This window comes from Jaculus jaculus, chromosome 15 (genome assembly GCF_020740685.1).
Source record: "Jaculus jaculus isolate mJacJac1 chromosome 15, mJacJac1.mat.Y.cur, whole genome shotgun sequence".
Classification (NCBI taxonomy): domain Eukaryota; kingdom Metazoa; phylum Chordata; class Mammalia; order Rodentia; family Dipodidae; genus Jaculus; species Jaculus jaculus.
Genome location: NC_059116.1, coordinates 1,536,900 through 1,556,380, shown reverse-complemented (window position 1 = coordinate 1,556,380; position 19,481 = coordinate 1,536,900).

Sequence of the window (19,481 nt, the reverse complement as noted above, 5' to 3'; positions counted from 1 at the left end):
AACTTCTGGTATCAATCTTCCTCTTATACTATGCTGGAGACAGGGCCTCTTGTTATTCACCTCTCCGTACGCCAGGCTATCTGGCCAGAGTTTCTGGGGTGTACCCTGTCTCCACTTCCCATCTTGATACAAGTGTGCTGGGATTTCTGGCACTCATTATTGTGTCTGACTTTATGTGCATTCTGAGGAGCCAGACTCAGCTCATCACATGTGAGCAGCAAGTGCATTTACCCACTGTGCCATCTCCTGGGCCCCAGTATTTTTAATTTACAAATTCAGTTGTTAAATTGTTAAATAAAATAATTTATTTTATTCCTCTTTTAAATTTTTGTTTGTTTTTACTTATGTGAGAGTGACAAACATAGAAAGAGGCAGATAGAGAGAATGGGAGTGCCAGGGCCTCCAGCCACTGCAAATGAACTCCAGACGTGTGCACCTCCTTGTGCATCTGGCTACTAACGTGGGGAATCAAGCCTTAAACCAGGGTCCTTGGGCTTCACAGGCAAGTGCTTAACCACTAAACAATCTCTCCATCCCTTGTTCCCATTTTTTAAGAATATTTTATTTATTTATTTGAGAGAGAGAAAGAGGGAGGAGAGAGACAGAGAGTGGGAATGGACATGTCAGAGTCTCTAGCCACTGAAAATAAACTCCAGACACAAGCAACACCTGGGACATCTGGCCTTATGTGGGTACTAGGGAATTGAACCTCTGTCCTTAGGTTTTATAGGCAGACACCTTAAACATTGAACCAACTCTCCAGCACTTTTCTTCCCATTTTGACCACTGTATCTTCATGACATTCATAAGGCTTGGAATACTTGGTCTCATTCAAGTTCCAAACCATCAGACAAATGGGTTTAGTGCCCCAAATCTTTTCTCTTTTCACCCTTAACCCAAGCCCCTGAAGCAAGGGGACTCAAGAAGAGCCATGTAGGCATTCCAGCCTTCAAACTCAACAGTCTGTGCTTACCTTCCTCTCCAGTACCATCCCCTCCGTTGGCCAGTAGTCAGGCCTATGGGTTTTTACATTATACCCACAGAGGATAAACCGGTAGAAGAGGCCTTAAAGACCCACACGTGGGCTCAGAACCACTTAGAATCCCAGGATGCCTGGGACGCTTGCAAGAGGAGCCAGTGGATGCCTCATTAGCACTTCACTTTTTCTTTCTTTCTTTCTTTCTTTCTTTCTTTCTTTCTTTCTTTCTTTCTTTCTTTCTTTCTTTCTTTCTTTTTCTTTCTTTCTTTTTCTTCTTTGGATTAATGAATTCTAAGAGCAAAGATATAGCTAGATGAAGGTGAGAATAGGCTATGATTGGGCTCAAGATTAATTCTGATGCTTGGAGCACCTCAGAATGTTCTCTAGATGGGGTTGACTAATTTGCTTGACTCCTCTTGCTTTTTCTTCTTCTTTCCTTCTTTATATATGGACTTGCAAGCATGATAGCTAGTGCAATGGCAGCTATCTTCTCAGCATGAGGTTAATGGATTTCCTTTGAGATGATAAAGACCTAGAAGGAGCCAAGATTTCTGCTCTCCAGACCAGTTGTGGATTGCTAACCTTTAGCTTATTTTTGTTAGAAAAATAGGCTGTATCTTGTTTCAGCCATGATTTTTCAATGTGTCAGACACAGCCAAAAACACTGTTTTGGTGACATACATTTTGTCTTAGTCTATTTTTTGGTGGTTCAATAGAATCCCACAGGCTGCACACTATAAGCTTAACTGATCACAGTTCTGGAATCTGGGAAGTTCAAGAACATGAACTTGAGTAAGAGCAGTCTTGTGTCATAACATGGCAGAAAGTCAAGTAAGAACTCATGAAATAGAGAGGGTAAGGACTCACTTTCTTGGTTACTCACCCACTCCCAGGGTAACAACATTATTTCATGATCTCCCCACTGTTCAACACTATCATGTTGTCAATTACATTCCAACACGAGTGTGGAGGGAATGTGCACATCAACACAGATGTATACAAGGTTGAAGGTAGATAGTGACCACCTTCACAATCATGAATCTTGCATTGAAGTTTGCTCCATCTGCAAGGCATGCAAGTGCTAAAGGGGCATAAAATATGTTTTCAGGGAATATGAACAATGAAGATAGAAGTGGAGGAAGGCAGCATTATTAGCAAAGGAAATGGAAGGAGAAAGGTCCACATGTGGGCCAAATATGTTTGGAAAAGGGAGGGTAGAGTACCCAGATTTTCATGGGAGAGGTGGCTGAGATCCAATATATACTGAATAGGTTGAGACCCCAGTGGAAAGAAAAAAGAGGCCTGGTTCATTTTACTCTGCCACTCCCATGCGTCTGATCAGCTATATAAACACTCAATTAAATGGTGCCTCTTTCAATTCTTCCCCAGAGAATATTAAATACACATGAGAATATACATATACCCTGTGCACACATGCTCATCTATGTTTTGCTGACACTCATAGAGCATGTTACCAAATTTCACCATTGCACACTGTATAGCAATCTTTTAAAATTATTTATTTATTTATTTATTTGCAAAAAGAGAGAGAGAGAGAGAGAATGGGTGTGCCAGGGCCTCTAGCTGTTGCAAATGAACTCCAGGTACATGTGCCACTTTGTGCATCTGGCTTTGCATGGGTACTAAGGAATTGAATCCAGGTCACTAGGTCTTACAAGCAAGCACCATGACCACTGAGTGATCTCTCAAACCCCTGTGTAGCAATCGTTTATGTTTTGCCAGAATGCTCCTCTGAAAGGTCACTGGGGGCCAAAACTCATCTCACTGTGTATGTCCTCTCAATACCTAGTACAGATCCCCCCCACATACAGTGGGAATATTATTTTGGGTAGGTAATGGAAAAAACATTGGGAAGAAACAAGAGTATCTTTAAACAGATAATTTGATTAGATTACCTGGCTCCACCTAATATGAATGTCTTGGAAAAAAGAAAAAGTACATGAAGCTATTCAAATTGTCCAGGTTTAAAGAACTCTTGCTCATGGGTTAAGGACACCAGGAATGGAAAGTGGAAATTAAATGTTATGATTAGTGTGAATAAAATCAAAGCAGAACCACAGGAAGGAGAAGTTGCAGGTGACTGGGAGATGTTGTGGTGTGGTGACTGTAAGAATGATGCCGCTGGTGTTGTAAATGTGGAAATAAGGCAGAGGTATTGTTCCAATGGACTATTCTTGTGTGGCTGATTCTTTAAACAATGATGTGATAATGTCAATAATAAACTGGAAATATGCAGAAGCTTAGAAGTGGTATTAGTGACTTTCATTGCTATGACAAAATACCTGACAGAAACAACTTTAAGCAGGAAGGGTTTGTTTTGGTTTACAGTTCTTTCCCCATCATGGGGGGAAGACATGGTGGGTGGCATGAACATGCAGCATATGGTTGCATTCATTCCACAGTCCTGAAACAAAGAAAGCTACATGTTGCACCTTAGTTAGTTTCTTTTTAAACCATCCAGGATGCTGGCCCATGGAGTGTAACCACCCACATTTAGGGTGGGTCTCTCCACCACAATTAACTTAATCTAGAAAGTTCCCTTATGGATGCAAAATCTTGCAAAATTGACAACTGAGATCAGTCTCCACAGAGTGCTTTCCAGTTTCCAGGTTGGTGAAGGCTCCTTGAGTTCTCTTGCTGTCCTTTACCTTTGTGATTTAACAGCCAGAACTTGAAATGCTGTTTTCTCCAGTTTACAGACAAGGGAAACTGAAACACTCAGATTTTGGCCAACTACCCTAGGAGGCAGCAGAGCCAGATTCAGTCCTGATTTCCCAGCTAACCCGCCAGCCAGACAGATCAACTTTCAGCTGTGGAGCCTCCTTGACCTTCTGTTCTGGGCCCCAGGATCTGGCTTGTGGGATCCCACACTGGATCTTCCCACTGGAATCCACTTGTTCTGTGCATTCACACTCTGAAGTCAATTTCCTACCAGTGACTCTAAAGTGTACAAAACTGGTTCAAGATGCCACTAATCCTTAGGCTGCTTAAGAGGGGACAGGAGCACAACCCAGAGGATTTTTAAGACTTGCAGCTATTCCTTATGATACTAACAGAGAATTTGTGTTAATAAAAATATTGTGCAAACTCATTGAGAGTGCAACACTCAGAGTGAAACCTAAGGTATAAACATCTGACTATAGGGGCTCCTAATGTATCATTTACAAGAAACACACCCTTTAGTGTGGGGGTACTAATAACTGGGAATTCTGTGCAACAGGGTAGATACAAGAGACCTTTCTCAACCTTCCTCTTAACTTTACTGTGAACCTACAATATCTTTATAGACTAAGAGAGGAGTGGTGTGGTCAACTCCTAATTAGGTTGAATCTGTACTACAGGACTTCTCAAGGCCTATAATCTCCTAGTAAGTAAGCATTATGAATGAAATATAGAGCCTTCACAGACTTTTTAGCCAAGGAATATCTTATTTTTTCCAGCATTTTAAAGTGCTGAGATACTATGAAACCAACTTTATGGAAACAACTTTTATAGCAAAGATCCAAATCCACACAATGGAATAAAAATAAATTTTTCTTTTGAACAATGATTCCTAATTTTGATTCAGTCACTCGTAAATATTATTTTCCACTTTTCTGTGTGTTGTATTTGTGTGTGTTTAGTATGTGTTTATTTATATGCACACAGTATATACGTGTACATGAATATGTATGATTATGCTTGTGGAGGCCAGAGGTCAACATTGAATGTCTTCTGCAATCACTCTCCACCTCACTGATTTTGAGGCAGTGTCTCACACTGTCTCAGAGCTCACCAATTAGGCTACACTAGCTGGCCAGCAAGCCTCTAGGTTCCTCTTATCTCCATTTCACCAGTGCTGTGATTACACTGGCTTTTGCATGGCTGTTGGGGACCCAATGCCAGGTCCTCATTATTACATGGAAAGCACTTTACCCACTGAGCTACCTCTCCAGCCCTCACCTCTAAAATTTTTAAAAACTTTTTAATGAGGGAGTGTGTGTTCTCTCATTAGCGTGCCAAGGCCTCTAGCCACTACAATTGAACTCCAGACATGTGTACCACCTCATGTGCATGTGCATTCTTACACGTTTGTATCACCTTGTGGGATCTGGAAAGTTGAACATGGTCCTTAGGCTTCACAGACAAGTGCTTTAACAGTTGAGCTAACTCTTCAGCCCCATCTCTAAATACTTTTAAGAAAGTAAGGAAAGTTCCAAACATGGTATGACACATTTATACTTTGTAATATATAATTTATAATAACATAGGAGGCTGATACAGAAGAATAAATAAAATAACAGAAGGCCACTTTCTCAAATGGGATGACCTCATTATTATAAGATAGAGCTGGGTATCTAAAATCTATGTGTTTGTAAATTATAGCCATATTGAAAGCATCTACAAAAGAAACATATGCATAATTATATACATAAAATACAAGTGACTCAGATTTTAATTCAAACCCCAAGCTATAGTTTCTTTCATTAAAGAATTACCAACAGCTACCAGAGAATCATCATTCTGATCAAGGTTTGAATTTCTCTTGTGCCTCATCCAACATCTTGTATGTGGTCCACTTTCTCTTTTGTGATGCACTCATCATGGTATATCTTCCACCTGCAAGACCTCCTATTACATTGCATGAATTATATCACATTCTCTTCTTGTTCCCAGCTCACTGTTGACACATATGTAATCTTCATTGGTGACATTAAGATTGTTTTCTTCTAACACATTGGGGCCCACTTTGGCATTGCCAATTCTCTCGATATTCTATCCTTCTGCAATGTGTTCTGCCTGCTACCTCAAAGATGAGTGTAATACATTCAATTATATTTTATCAAGAAAAGTAGCTTTCAGACAGACTTTGAAGTAGAAGTGTTTTCCTAGTTTCAAAAACAAACTTCCATCCAAGGGATGTATCATGCATGTGTTTATTAAATATCTTTAACTTAGAAGTCCAGCCAAGCTGTCCACTCTGCCCATATTTCCCCACCATTGCCAGGTTGTAGGGTCTTCACTCTAGGATACCCTTTCATTTCATAGCCCTGTCTTAGTTTATGGTACCATAGAAAGTATCAACTGGGGTTCATAGGTATATCTCTGCATAAGAATATTTTTTAGGGTTTTTTTTTTTGAGGTAGTTTCTCACTCTGATTCAGACTGACCTGGAATTTACTATGGAGTCTCAGGGTGGCCTTGAACTCACAGCGATCCTCCTACCTCTGCCTACCGAGTGCTGGGATTAAAGGCATGTGCCACCACTCCCGGCCTTGCATAAGAATTTTTAAAAACAATAAAACTTCTCTATAACTTTGACCTTGAGTGATGTTAGGGGCACAAAATGATGTCATTGGAACCTTCCAGACAGCTAGATGTTAGAAAAGATCAACAGGACTAGGAAGTAAACCAGAGTAAAGTGAAAGGGAAGTGGAAAAGCACAGAAAACAAAAGGAAGAAAGAAAGAAAGAAAGAAAGAAAGAAAGAAAGAAAGAAAGAAAGAAAGAAAGAAAGAAAGAGAAAGAAAAAGGAAGGAAGGAAGGAAGGAAGGAAGGAAGGAAGGAAGGAAGGAAGGAAGGAGAAGGGAAGGGAAGGGAAGGGAAGGGAAGGGAAGGGAAGGGAAGGGAAGGGAAGGGAAGGGAAGGGAAGGGAAGGGAAGGGAAGGGAAGGGAAGGGAAGGGAAGGGAAGGAAAGGGTGGTGGTAGGAGAAAAGAAGATGGGAAGTAGAGAACTTAGAAAAAAATCACAGGATGTTATTCATTATGGCCTCAGATGCCATTTCCCTTCACACTTTAACAAACCTTTCCTTACATACTGTGTAGATCAGAGCAACATAATTAATCTCCATTCTCTGTGAAAAGATGATCCAAGAAAGCTTTATGAATGATAGAGGAACTTTCTCAAGTAAAAGAAGTGAATAGTCACCTTGTCATTGAGTCATCTGGAAAAAAACAAAGTTCAAGGTTTAAATCAAAGAACACAACATCTCCTGGTCATATGAGGAAGTCTTTGGAGGTTACCAGGGTAAGTATGCCCAGCCTTTTTTAATTGGTCAAGTGGAAACATATCTCCCATCCACTGTGTCTTTTATGATTTAAATTAATTCCCTCCCATGGAGTTAATTGCTGGGGATCTTTCATCATGCTTCTTGTTAATATTCCTTGTAAGAGTCCCACCTGTTCTGATGTCAGTCTGGCTCATCCATCACCCCTCAGGGGTTATTGTCACATACCAGTCCCCGACTCATTCTGCATCATGGTTAACAATCTACTGCATCTGTAGATTTATGCCCTACCTCTGGTTCTGTCATCAGCAGGCCAGGATGGTCCAGGTTTTTTACCCACTCACTGAGCATCTTGATCATGTGATTATATTTAACAGCTTCCCTCCATCACTGGCAAAACCTAACTCTAGTAATGAGGTAGGTATCTCTTTCTCATGAGACCTGTGACAGGATGACCTACTATGGATTCACCTAAGTGCCTAGGAATAAAATATAATATAGAACACTTTTCAACACAGTTCTACTATGCATTCCTGTTCATGCACAGATGTCCACAGACATAAGACATAGTCTCTCTCTCTCTCTCTCTCTCTCTCTCTCTCTCTCTCTCACACACACACACACACACACACACACACATTGCACACCTTCTTTTTCCTCTTCTCTCACTTGGCCTATTGAAATTGAGTATTTTCATTATTTCTTCTACAATAGTTGAATGTTCTGATGACTTACATTCCTATTTTTTGAGTTGGAGAAATGGTTTACTGGATTAAAGAATGTGGCCACCTAAGCTTGGATTCTCAGAACCTATATAAAGCTAAAACCAGTAGTGAGTGTCTATAATCCCAGTTCTTTCTCCTGGAGAAGGGAGATGGAGACAGGAAAACCCTGGAAGGTAGTCAGTCAGCTAGCTCATCATATACAATTGGGATCAACAAACAGACCCAGCTTCAAACAAAGCTGAAGGCAAGGACCAAGATGTAGGTTTTCCTCTGACCTACACTCTTGCATGATAGCATGCATGCACACAAAAATACATGCAACTATATACAGAAGAAATAAATATTCAGAGTTTAAAAAATTTATGTTTTTTACCATTCCATAATCCATGAAGTTGATTCTATCACTAAGAATATTGACTCTAAAATGTTATTGATTGAATTAGGACTAATTACTTGAAAATGTATCCACATAAATAATGCTGTCTTCTGGTAAGACTTGGTCTTTTCCAAAAATGCTAATATGTTCTAATATGTTCTCACTGACAAGAGATAAGCTAGGCTTCACTAGGACCCTAATAGGGCTTTTGTTGTGTGGCTCCCACTTGATGTGTCAGATTAGTAAGATTTAATTATTACCTTAACAAGCAAATCCTGAACCCACCTACATTCTAATTTTCATCCAACACCATGGTCACCTCTTCACTGATATGCTTCACCATCTCTTCATTTACTGGTACTCCATCTGCTTTCCATCTGTTCACTTCATTGGTGATGAGCAGGCAGGATGGAGAACCCCTCCAGTCCATGGGCCCTCTTTCATTTTGTTTTTGTTTAGTGCCTCAAGGACCGGGTTCCATTGAAGTGCATGTTCTGGTTGTTGATTCGGACTCACTTCCTCCTGTGACAGCCTGTCTCAACACTGTCAATACCACTTCCATGCTGACAATAAGCAGACAAGATGGCAGGCTGCTCACTTAATGACTTCGCTGATGACATGCAGGTGTGCACAGGAGTTGTACCCAGACTTGAAGTTCTCCTGGGTGGTTGGAGGGCCATCTCCATTAGCTCGTAGCCTTGTGAGAATATATAAAACTGTTCTGGGTGCTTGCCAGCAAGACATGAGTAATGTAGGCTTGTAATGAATCCCTGACTCATAATTTTCAAGCTAGTATTAAGGATATATTAGGTCACATCATGGAACAAAATGAAACACATCAGTGCTATGCTTTCAGTGGCATGAATCTGAAGAAGTTAGTTGACATATTGTACATTACAATTGTAACATTGTTTAGACTCTGTGGACAAGAATTCTCAATGTAACTCCACACCATCAATAAGCAATTTGCATCATTCATTTCATGTGAAGTTTCCCTCATCAGTGTGATAGAGACTTTAATAAAACATAGCTGTCATACACAAGAACAAGAATTCTGGACTTCCAGTCAAGATGGTGACCACCTAACTGTTCCACACCTCCCGGGGAAAGAAAGTGGGCACTGACCTGTAACTCCCAGTACCAGCAAGTGGCTATCACCCACAGTGAGATTTTGATCAGTGAGATTTTGATCAGAGAGACCTACAAGGTTTCCTAAACAAATGACAGATTTCTGTCAGAGCACTTGATGACCCACCAAAGGTTAGTGGTAAGACCCTACTGCTGAAGACACCATATGCAGTTGACACGTAACATGGAGTGACATGGCTGGAAGCTGGAAGAGAGTCAGTCCCCAGACAGTCAGCCCATCTAGTGCCAGAAGGTGCTACTTGGGCAACTGGGGGAAAATGACCAATATCTGTCCAAGCAACTCATGGTCTAACCTACTTATCAGCAAATAACCTGTTATCATCCTCACACAAGTGCAATAGTGGTGCACAGCCATGGTGGGAAACCAACTGCTCTTGATTTGGCTAACTGATCAGCTCAGTGGTAAGGGACCCATAGCTGGAGCTGGGAAACAAGTCAAAACCATATCCAAACGTGAGCCTACTCTCCATTATCAAGCTATCACCAATCATGGGCTACAAGAGGGCCTACCCCTATTAAATTCTCTATAAAAAAAATAAGGGCTATCCCATTTATCTAGTGCTAACTTTACTCTTGGTTGGAGAATCTGCTTCTGTTTTCCAGGTAGACGCAGATCCTAAGGAGAGAACCACCCCATCATACTTCAAAAGAGCCCCAGCTGAAACTAAGAATAATTGGCAAAACAAGCAAGGATGCTGTTTTCTTGGTGAACGTGGTACCAGCACATGGGTGAAGGAGATCGACACAGAGATCAACTCCTACCATATCAGATATCCAGAGACACAGAGGCTCACAAGACCTCATCACTGAAGCAGACCCAAAATGAATCCAACATGGCTCAGGGAAATCTTGCAGAAGAGAGAATGGAAAGAATGTCAGAGCCACACATTGGGTCATGATACACAGAGACATTTCCTCCTACCCATAACTGTGGGCTAACTCCACAATGCATAACCCATGTACCTCAACAAAGAGGGGCCAGGGGGAGGGGGTAGGACATCAAGGAGGCTAACAATGGTACCAACTTGAACTGACTACAAAACTAATTGATAATTTTAACAAAAATAATTCTGGAGTAAAACTCTCCTCACTTGAGTCCCAGCTTTAGGTAAGGTCATCAACTTCACCATGACTCAGTTTCCCAATATGTCCCACTGGACTAGTATTAGTATGTACTTTGGAGGGTTATCATTAAAGTCAAATAATGTTTCATACATAAGAGCTACTCAATGGTGAGGGTTGTGACTGGAACTGAAAGCAGAATGGAGGTAAAGTGATTTCTCTTCAGGCTACAGAAAGGATTGCAAACAGGCCTGGGAATCCAAAGTAGGTCTTGAGCTCACCTTTCTCCATCTGTATCCAACAGATAATATCCCCTGGACAGCCCCTGCTACCCTCTAGATTCCTTTATGGTCATTTGCTTGTTTACTTGGCTGCTCACCACTCCTAAGGACACCTTTCACTGCACTTGTTTGTTCTATGTCCTAATTGTCATCATGGATGTCTAGTCCTGACACCTAAGCAGACTCTGTGTCTGTCAGCACTAGGATAGGCTTCGCCTACAACTAGCCAGTTACCCATTGTTCCAGAATGGAAGGTGATGAGGGGACACTTGGGAATACATTAATATGTTCAGCATCCTTGACAGGGGAGCTATTAAAAAGGGCTTTGCACATTAATACAGGCCTAGAATTGACTTACCCAATCACTGAATACTTATTAAGGATCTCTTATTAGGATGGGTAGGATGAAGAAGAGAAGAGGAATTATGGAATAGAAGAAACAGCTCTTTATTTGGGACTCAGGTTCCTTGAAACAGTGGTAGGCATCCCTCTTCCAAAGTATACAATGAGAGCTGGAAGGAATCTCCCAAGGTGTGCTTTCTAGAAAGTGAAGCCTAGAATGATGACTCCAAAACTGACCAAAAAGCAATTTTCTTGATAAAAATGGTGGATGTGTAAACAAATTAACATCCTAGGGTCTTCAGAAGGCATAAAAATACATTTTCCTTCCCACTTAGAAAGCATATGCCCTTTGTCCTCACAGTGAATTCCTTCATTTTAAAACTGAAATCCTCTTTTCCAAGACTGTGAGATTTTTCTGCTTTCAATACCTGGGCTACTTCTAGCTTGTTGTAGTCCCACTCCAAATATTTTATGTCTGTCCGTTCTTGTTTGTAGGTACTACTAACCCTCCATTTCTTTCTTTTTAATATAATTTATTTTTTTTATTCTTGTAGTCAGTGAATACAGTCAAGTTGGTATCATTGTTAACCTCCTCCCCGTCCTCCCCCACCCCACAGGGATCCTCCTTGTTGGGGTATATGGGTCGTGCATTATGTGGTTAGCCTTTAGTTTTTTTTTTAAATATATATTTTTAAATTTTTACTTTATTTATTTGAGAGCGACAGACACAGAGAGAAAGACAGATAGAGGGAGAGAGAGAGAGAATGGGCCCGCCAGGGCTTCCAGCCTCTGCAAACGAACTCCAGACGCGTGCGCCCCCTTGTGCATCTGGCTAACGTGGGACCTGGAGAACTGAGCCTCGAACTGGGGTCCTTAGGCTTCACAGGCAAGTGCTTAACCGCTAAGCCATCTCTCCAGCCCACCCTTTAGTTTTGGGTAGGAATAAATGTTTCTGCATGTCATGACCCAACATGTGGCTCTGACGTTCTTTCTGCCCCCTCTTCTACAAATTTCCCTGAGCCATGTTGGGTTCATACTAGGTCTGCTTCCATGTTAAGATCTTGGGTACCTCTGTGCTTCTGGATATCTGGTTTGGTACGGGTTGATTGTTCTCTGTGTCTATCTCCTTCACTGTTGTTCTGGTTCCCAGTTCACCAAGAAAACAGCATTCTTGCACATTTCTCCAATTATTCTTAGTTGTTGGGGCCCTTTTGAGGTATGATGGGTAGGTTCTGTCCTTAGGATTTGAATCTATCTGAAAAGAGAAGCAGATTCTCCAGTGGAAAGTAAAGTTAGTATCAAGTAAATGTGATAACCACTGATTTTTATGCTCATATTAGTGCAATAGTGGTGCATAGCCATGGTGGGAAACCAGCTGCTCTCAATTTGGCTAACTGATCTGCTCAGTGGAATGGAACCCATAGATGGAGCTGGGAAACAAGTCAGAACCATATCCACAAATGAACCTGCTCTCTATTAAACTCTCTCTAAAAAAAACGTGGTTATGACCCTTCATTTCTGAAGGAGTCTGCTCGCATTAAAGCTATGGGAAAGCACATGCAGAGAAGTGAAGTAGGAGGAGACAGAGGTCAAGAGTACGGGTTGTAGATCCACACTTTAAGTGAGCAGCGAGGTTCTTCTAGCCCCATGTCATCAGTAAAAAAAAAGACAGGAACAACATAATTTATGTCATTCCATTCTGATGGGAATTAGATAAGTGAACACAGGAGAAGTCCCCCAAGCCTTGCCTAACACAACCAGTGTGTTCTTTGTGACCAACGATTCTATCTATACATTGATCTTCTGTATTATGTATCTGTTTCTCTTAACCAGTTTCTGGCTTGGGACCCTCCAGTTTATTTTGAAAGTATTGGCAGTGTGCTCTGCTTAGGCTTCCACTGCTGTTTAATTTGTCACCACACATACTTTGCAGTTGTAGTGACAATGGCTAAGGTATAGAGTACTTTTATTTTATGGTTTCTTCCCCATTGAATTCCCATTAATTAACTGATAGGTACAGAGGTCTGAAGCCCAGCCTAGTCTCTGACATAGGAAACTCTGAAAAGTCCTCCATCTTTCAAATGTCTCTTAAAATTGCCTTAGCTAGAATCTCTGCTGAGACTTCACACAGTCCAACTACTTCTTCCCAATCCTGCCTTCCTGCCTGTCTTTCCCTGTCTGAATCCCAAAAGACAAGCTATCATGTATTGGCCTCACCTCCATGTCTTCATTCTGGGAAGACTAGCTGTAGCACCTGTTCTGGTACCCACAGCTGTGCTCTGTGATCTGTTATAGCAATGAAGGTAATGAGGTCTGATTTTGAAAGGCTACCATTGGTTGAGAAACTATCATCTATTTCCTGAATCAGGCATCCTAAAGACCTTATATGAAGCAGAGTGGGACCACCCATAGCAGCCACACCAGAAATATGGATCTCCTCACATTTCCCATATGAGATTGGAAGCCATGGAGTGGGAAAACTTAGACTTTCCAAGAGGCCAGATGCCAGGATTCTCAGGACTAGTCAGGAATGATTTGCATTTTTTAGTCCCAAATGACCCAATGGCTAATCTCCTCAGCAAAGGGGGAAAACAATCTTCTGATTCCTGGCCATGGTTAACTTTTGGTGGCTGGAAATTGTTCAACAGCCCAAACTACTACTGGAGCCAGGGTAAGCAGGTTATTAATGGGAGAAGGAATCTTCCACTTGTTAGAATCCTGGAGAAGCATCATGCTATATAAGATGGTGACATCCATTTATACAATGGAAACTAATTTAAAATATCCAGTGGAGGGACTTAGTCAGTAAAGTGCTATGTCAGAGCATGAGCATCTAGGTTTTGATCCCCAGAGCCAAAAATAGCAGTATTCACTGGTAATCCCAGTGCTAAGGGGACAGAGACAGGAGGATCCATAGGTTTCACTGGCCAGCCAGTCCAGCCTAATGAACGAGCTCCAGGTCAGTGAAAACCCTTATCTCAAGAATAAAAGATGATAGTACTTGAAAGGATCCATGTGTGAGGTTATCATCTGGCCTTTGCACACACATGCTTGCATACACACCCACACATACATGTGTATCTGCACATATATAAGAACATATGCCATGTTTGCATGCACACACACACACACATGCACACTACCAGTGGCTATTTCTCAGTGTTCACACGGCAGGGTTACTGTGGCTGACTAGCTTCCTGTGAAATCTCTAGTGAAAGTTTTGTGATTTTTGTAGACAACACCTTCCTATACTTGTTCCCCTTCCAAAGGGGATCCAGTAATGAAAAGAAAAGAGAACAAAATACACAGGCCTTCCTGGAGAAGGCTTCACAGCTTACTCAGGTAGATCTTCTCCTGAGACCTTCCCAGAAACCCTTAGAGGGAAAATGACAATGGGAGTGAGGTCATCTGTTCATGCCATCACCTCTGCCACTATAATGCATTGTTGTTTGCTACTGCGGTGTTGTTCCAACGAAAAGAAACAGCTTGTTCTCTGAGATGTTGGGTTGAGTCATCTCACTCCCACAGTCCTCTGGGAGAGGAGATAAAGTTTGTGGTTTCTGGACATAGTTCATGGGGGAGGGGGGGAGTAGAAGGTGTTACTGCCTGCTTATTTCTGTTTTAATGTGAGTCTACGAACACAAAGCCATCTCCTCTGTGCCCTGTGTGATGGCTCTCTCTTATTTCTGAAGGATTTTAAGCATGAAACAAATCTTCAGCAATTCTAGATAAATTACCAGTCATTAAGACAGCATGAAACAAAGGGAACCACGCCCTTTCTTTCTGGCACGTGCTTTCTGAGGAGCACTGAGAACTGCTTGAATCCCAGCACAGACCATCCCTGCCTGTATCCCAGCATAGACAATACCAGGAAGCAGAGAAACAAGGGATTCATAAAACCCTTGCAAGGCTGTTTGCACACACAGATGTGACAAGATATCCATCCTCACTCTGTCCTCTGGCTGCAAGTGAAGTTGTCCAGATGTCACACCAAAAACCAGATAAAATCACCTCAAAGGAAAGCCGAGCTTTCAGTTGGTATGTCGCAACATGAACTGTTGGCGCCGTAGTACCACTTTCCTCTATCAAGGCACCTTGGCATTGGTGGCCTGACCACCTCTTGTGGGTGGGTATGATATGACTCCCTGTTACAGTATTGTAATCTTTCACTAGGACTCATTCCTTCCCTGGAACATGCCCCAGAAGGGGAACTATGGACAAGGCTGTCTTTCTTTAAATGAAGGGCCAAACTAGGATCCAGCCCTTCATTTTGATTGTACTCCTCTTCCTTATCCTCCTCCGCTTTGCTAGGGATCAAACAGCCAGCACTACTTAATGTCATTTATTGCTAAATTCTAAGAAGGAATAGAGATCCAAAAAAAAATTAGAATTTTCAAATATAAACTTCAGCTATGAGGCTATGATTATTTATAATGGAAAATCATCTTTTATCTGGTTTTGATGATAAATTTTCCTCAAAGAGAAGAAATTCCATGTTTATACTTTAAAGCTGTTACAAAGAAATTATTTGAAATTATACCTACAGTTTTTTTCAAGAAAACATATTTCTTGAAGTTTCCATATCAGATAAAATATAAAATAGCTTGGTAAAAATCACTTAACAAAGTTGATTTTTCCCATTTTATATTCACCATGATAATTAACCTACTGAAAAGGTATACATACAATTTTTATTAACAAAGATGTATTTGTGGGTGGAGAGATGGCTCAGTGGAGAAAGCACACAAGGACCTGAGTTGAGGGACCTAGAGAACTCCCGTAAGGATGTGCAGCACAAGCATCCGTGATCTCAGTGTCCTAAGGCAAGACGGAGTAGACAGTGAGGGCCTGTGTCAGATGTGTTGTCTGATCTCCACAAGAACGCCAAGGCAAGTCTGCACTCCCTCACACACAAACACATGCACATACATACATGCGCGCACACACACATACACACTCACAAAAGAAAAGAATTTAAAAGTGTCCTGTGTGAGATGCGTCAATAGCTCAGTGGTTAAGAACATTGACCATGAAGCTAGACTAGCTGTGTGATCTTGAGAGAGTTACATAATCTCTCTGATTCTCATTTTCCTTGTCTTAACACAGGGCTAATGATAGCAATGCCTCAGTCACAGAACTGTGAAGAGGATTAAATAAGTAAATATTTGAAATGCCCTTAGAACAATGTCTAACAAACAGAACTGCCAGATAAGCATTTCTTAAGTAAGTTAGTATTTCTAGGAACGCATCTGTCACCAAGGTGAAGGCCTGTCCAGTATATCTGTCTCCTGTGGGTTAAGATGTCAATAGGGAGGTTTTACTACTTACAAAAAATTCTTAGATCTACTTACATATTTTGTCTCATAGAATATATCTTACGAACATTATGCCGTCATAAGCCTAATTTAGAGGCTGGGAGTTAGCTCCATGGTCCTAGCACAGAAGAGACCCTGGTTTCCATCTCTAACACAGTGACATATAAATAAATAAAATGTCTATCACTGTGCCGCAAGACAAATTTACTAGGATCATAGGCAATCATAGGGAATGCCCTCGCAAATATTTGTATTAAGGGTTGCAATATGTTTTCTTATGACCCAGAGCACAATGGTGCTTACTGTAATTATAATAGAGGGCTGGACTTGTTTGTTTTGTTTGTAGGCCATGCCTTTCTTGCCTCCACACTATTATCTAAAAAGCAAAAGAGGCAAGGTGGGGCAATACAAGAAGTACAAAGAAAGGAGGAAATCAAGTCAAGATTTTTTTCAATAAATTGGGACTCAAATTGAATTAACTGTCAACATGACCAGAATAATAAAATTTAAACACACACATATTTTTAATGTTTTGTTTTACTTATACTACATATCTCTATAGCTCATCATTTTAAAGGATAAATCCTCCAGTAGTTTAAAGAGATGTCAAAGGAATCCTGCCTTTTAGTCCGAACCTGGAGCTTTGGGAGCATGAGGGCGTGCTGGGACTTGGGAGCTCACGGGCATTTGCTTGAAGTGCTCAATTTGCCTTTCTTCCTCATAAGAATTCGTGTTTTGATCAGATTTATTTGTCCTCAGGAGACAGACAAAAGCAAACTTCTGTTCTTATGTGTTCAGTCTCAAAAGGGTTAAGACCTACCCTATATTAACTAACTTAAAGGACTCCAAAAAGTAAGCAAAATGTAGGAATTTGTGAAGTACAAAAGATATTTAGTTTCTCTCCTATATTCAGCATGTGGGAATTATGATACAAAAATGCCTTCTCTAAACACAGGGTTCTAGAATTGGGCAAGGAAAGGTTTCATTTGTGTCCTTGTCTAAATAATGGCTTTCACGTCCAACTTCTATTTCTCTTTGTGTTATTCACCCTTCTGCTCTTTGCTCATACCTTTAGAAGAACAAACTATCCTTGCTACCTCTCACTAGACTCGTTCATGTCTTATATGTTGTTTACTAAGTCTTTTTGTTAAGTGATTTTTTTAAAGAAAACATATTTATAAACTGAAATTTTGTGGTGCTTGGGAGAAACTAACATTCCTAAACATTCTATTCTAGACAGAAAAAAAAAAACATTTAGGAGGAAAAACTAAATTAGTACAAAGTGGGTGAGCGAGAATCAAGGTGAGTTCAGGGAAGCTGGGATTGAACAGACAACACAGGAATAAAAGGAAAGAATCTGTATGCAATCTATTTTTTTTTTAAATGTGTGCTTTAAGTGTTACATGTTAGTTTCCCAGTGTTGTCATAACAAAGGACTACAAACTGTCTGGTTTAAAACAGAAATTACACTGAGTTCTAGAGTCTGAAAGTTAGAAATCAAGAGATTATCAAGACCTTGCTCTCCCAAAACTCTGATAGAAACCTTCCATGCCTTTCTCAGGTCCTGGTAGAAACCAGAAATCTCAGGCTCAGTGTCTTGCAGCTGCATGGGTCCTTCCAGTCACTGTCATCACATAACATCTCCCTATGTCTGATCTGGCCTTCCCATCTTCCTTCTTGTAAGGACACCATGATATGACCATTATGATCTCATCCTAACTAGTTACATGTATGAAACTGCCTCTAAGTAAGCCACGTTCTAAGGTAGGGGAAGTTAGAGTTTCAATATATCTTTCTGAGGGATGCAGTGCAATCCATCACATTCTGTAATAATAACAACCAAGATTGTAGATGTACTATGTGTTGCATATCATCTCATCTCAAAATGCTTGTGATATCCCCCATTTGATAGATTGAAAAATTTGAGAGGTGAAGTTCCATACCCTAGGCCACTAAGCTAATAAACAGAGTCAAGATTTCAATAAAGACTCTAGAACCCAACTCTTCAACATAGCCTGTGACAAAAGAAGCAAGTGTGCTACCTTCAGTGCCTTGGGCTGGGCCAAGGGGTAAGTGCTCTGTGGAAATGGCAAGTTAAGCTGTAAGAATAGTAAATTAGGTAGGGATAAATCAGCAACACTGCCTTGCATAGTCTGGCTTTCCTGGGGAAGAGTAGACGCATTTTGTTCCTCAGATTCTGGGCTTCAGATCTTACCAGAACAGTCATTAAACCCATCACAAGTGATCATGAGGAAATACACCTTACTAAAATGATGCCTAAATTCACAAATTATAAAACATGCATGTGCACTTTTTACAAGCCAAAGGGAATTTTTGCTTTTTTAAGTTTTTCGAGGCAAGGTCTTGCTTTAGCCCAGGCTGACCTGGAATTCACTATGTAGTCCTAGGGTGGCCTCGAACTCTTGGCAATCCCCCTACCTCTGCCTCCTGAGTGCTGGGATTAAAGGAGGGTGCCACCACACAGGCTCAAAGGGAATATTTTTATGCTGTAAACATTTCATAATACCCCATTCCTATGTCCAAATATGTAGTATTTTATGATATTCAGTGTCTACAGTTTCAATGAGTTATATACCAATTTCAATTTTTAAATTTATATACTAACTATACTTAATATTCCTTTTATTCACTTTTTAATTGAATATTCTTATTTGAAATTGAAACTCTCCATTCTTATAAATGAAAAAACAATATTACATGCTGGAACTAGTAGAAATTTTTTAGTAGGCTTATTTATTTTTAGACATAAGTATAATTAAAGCAACATCACCATGTTTAGATTAAAAAAATAAATGATGATGTAATTTTTTAAGATAAGTAGGTACCTCACTGGAGTGTTGAGCACTGAGAGAGACCCTCTGAGGCTATCACCCTCCAAGGTTCATGGACCATTGTGGAGGAAGTGGCAGGAAGCATGTATGAAGCAAAGGATGGGGAGGAGTGCTTTGGAATGCTGTCTTCCAGACACAAAGAGGTCATGGCATTCATGGCCACACCTGCATAATATATGAGAGCAAAAAGGGGAAAATGACATCAGAATAGAAGAGGAATAGTTAGAAAGGAAAAAGGGTTCAGTGGGGAGGGGATATAAGCGGGAAGACAAAGGAGGGTGGTGGGAGGGAATATGACCATGTCTTGTTTTGTGTATGCATGGAGGTTGTCAATAAAAATTAAGAAAAGGAGTCACCTTTCACAGTGGACATTTTGAAATGGAGCTCCTATAG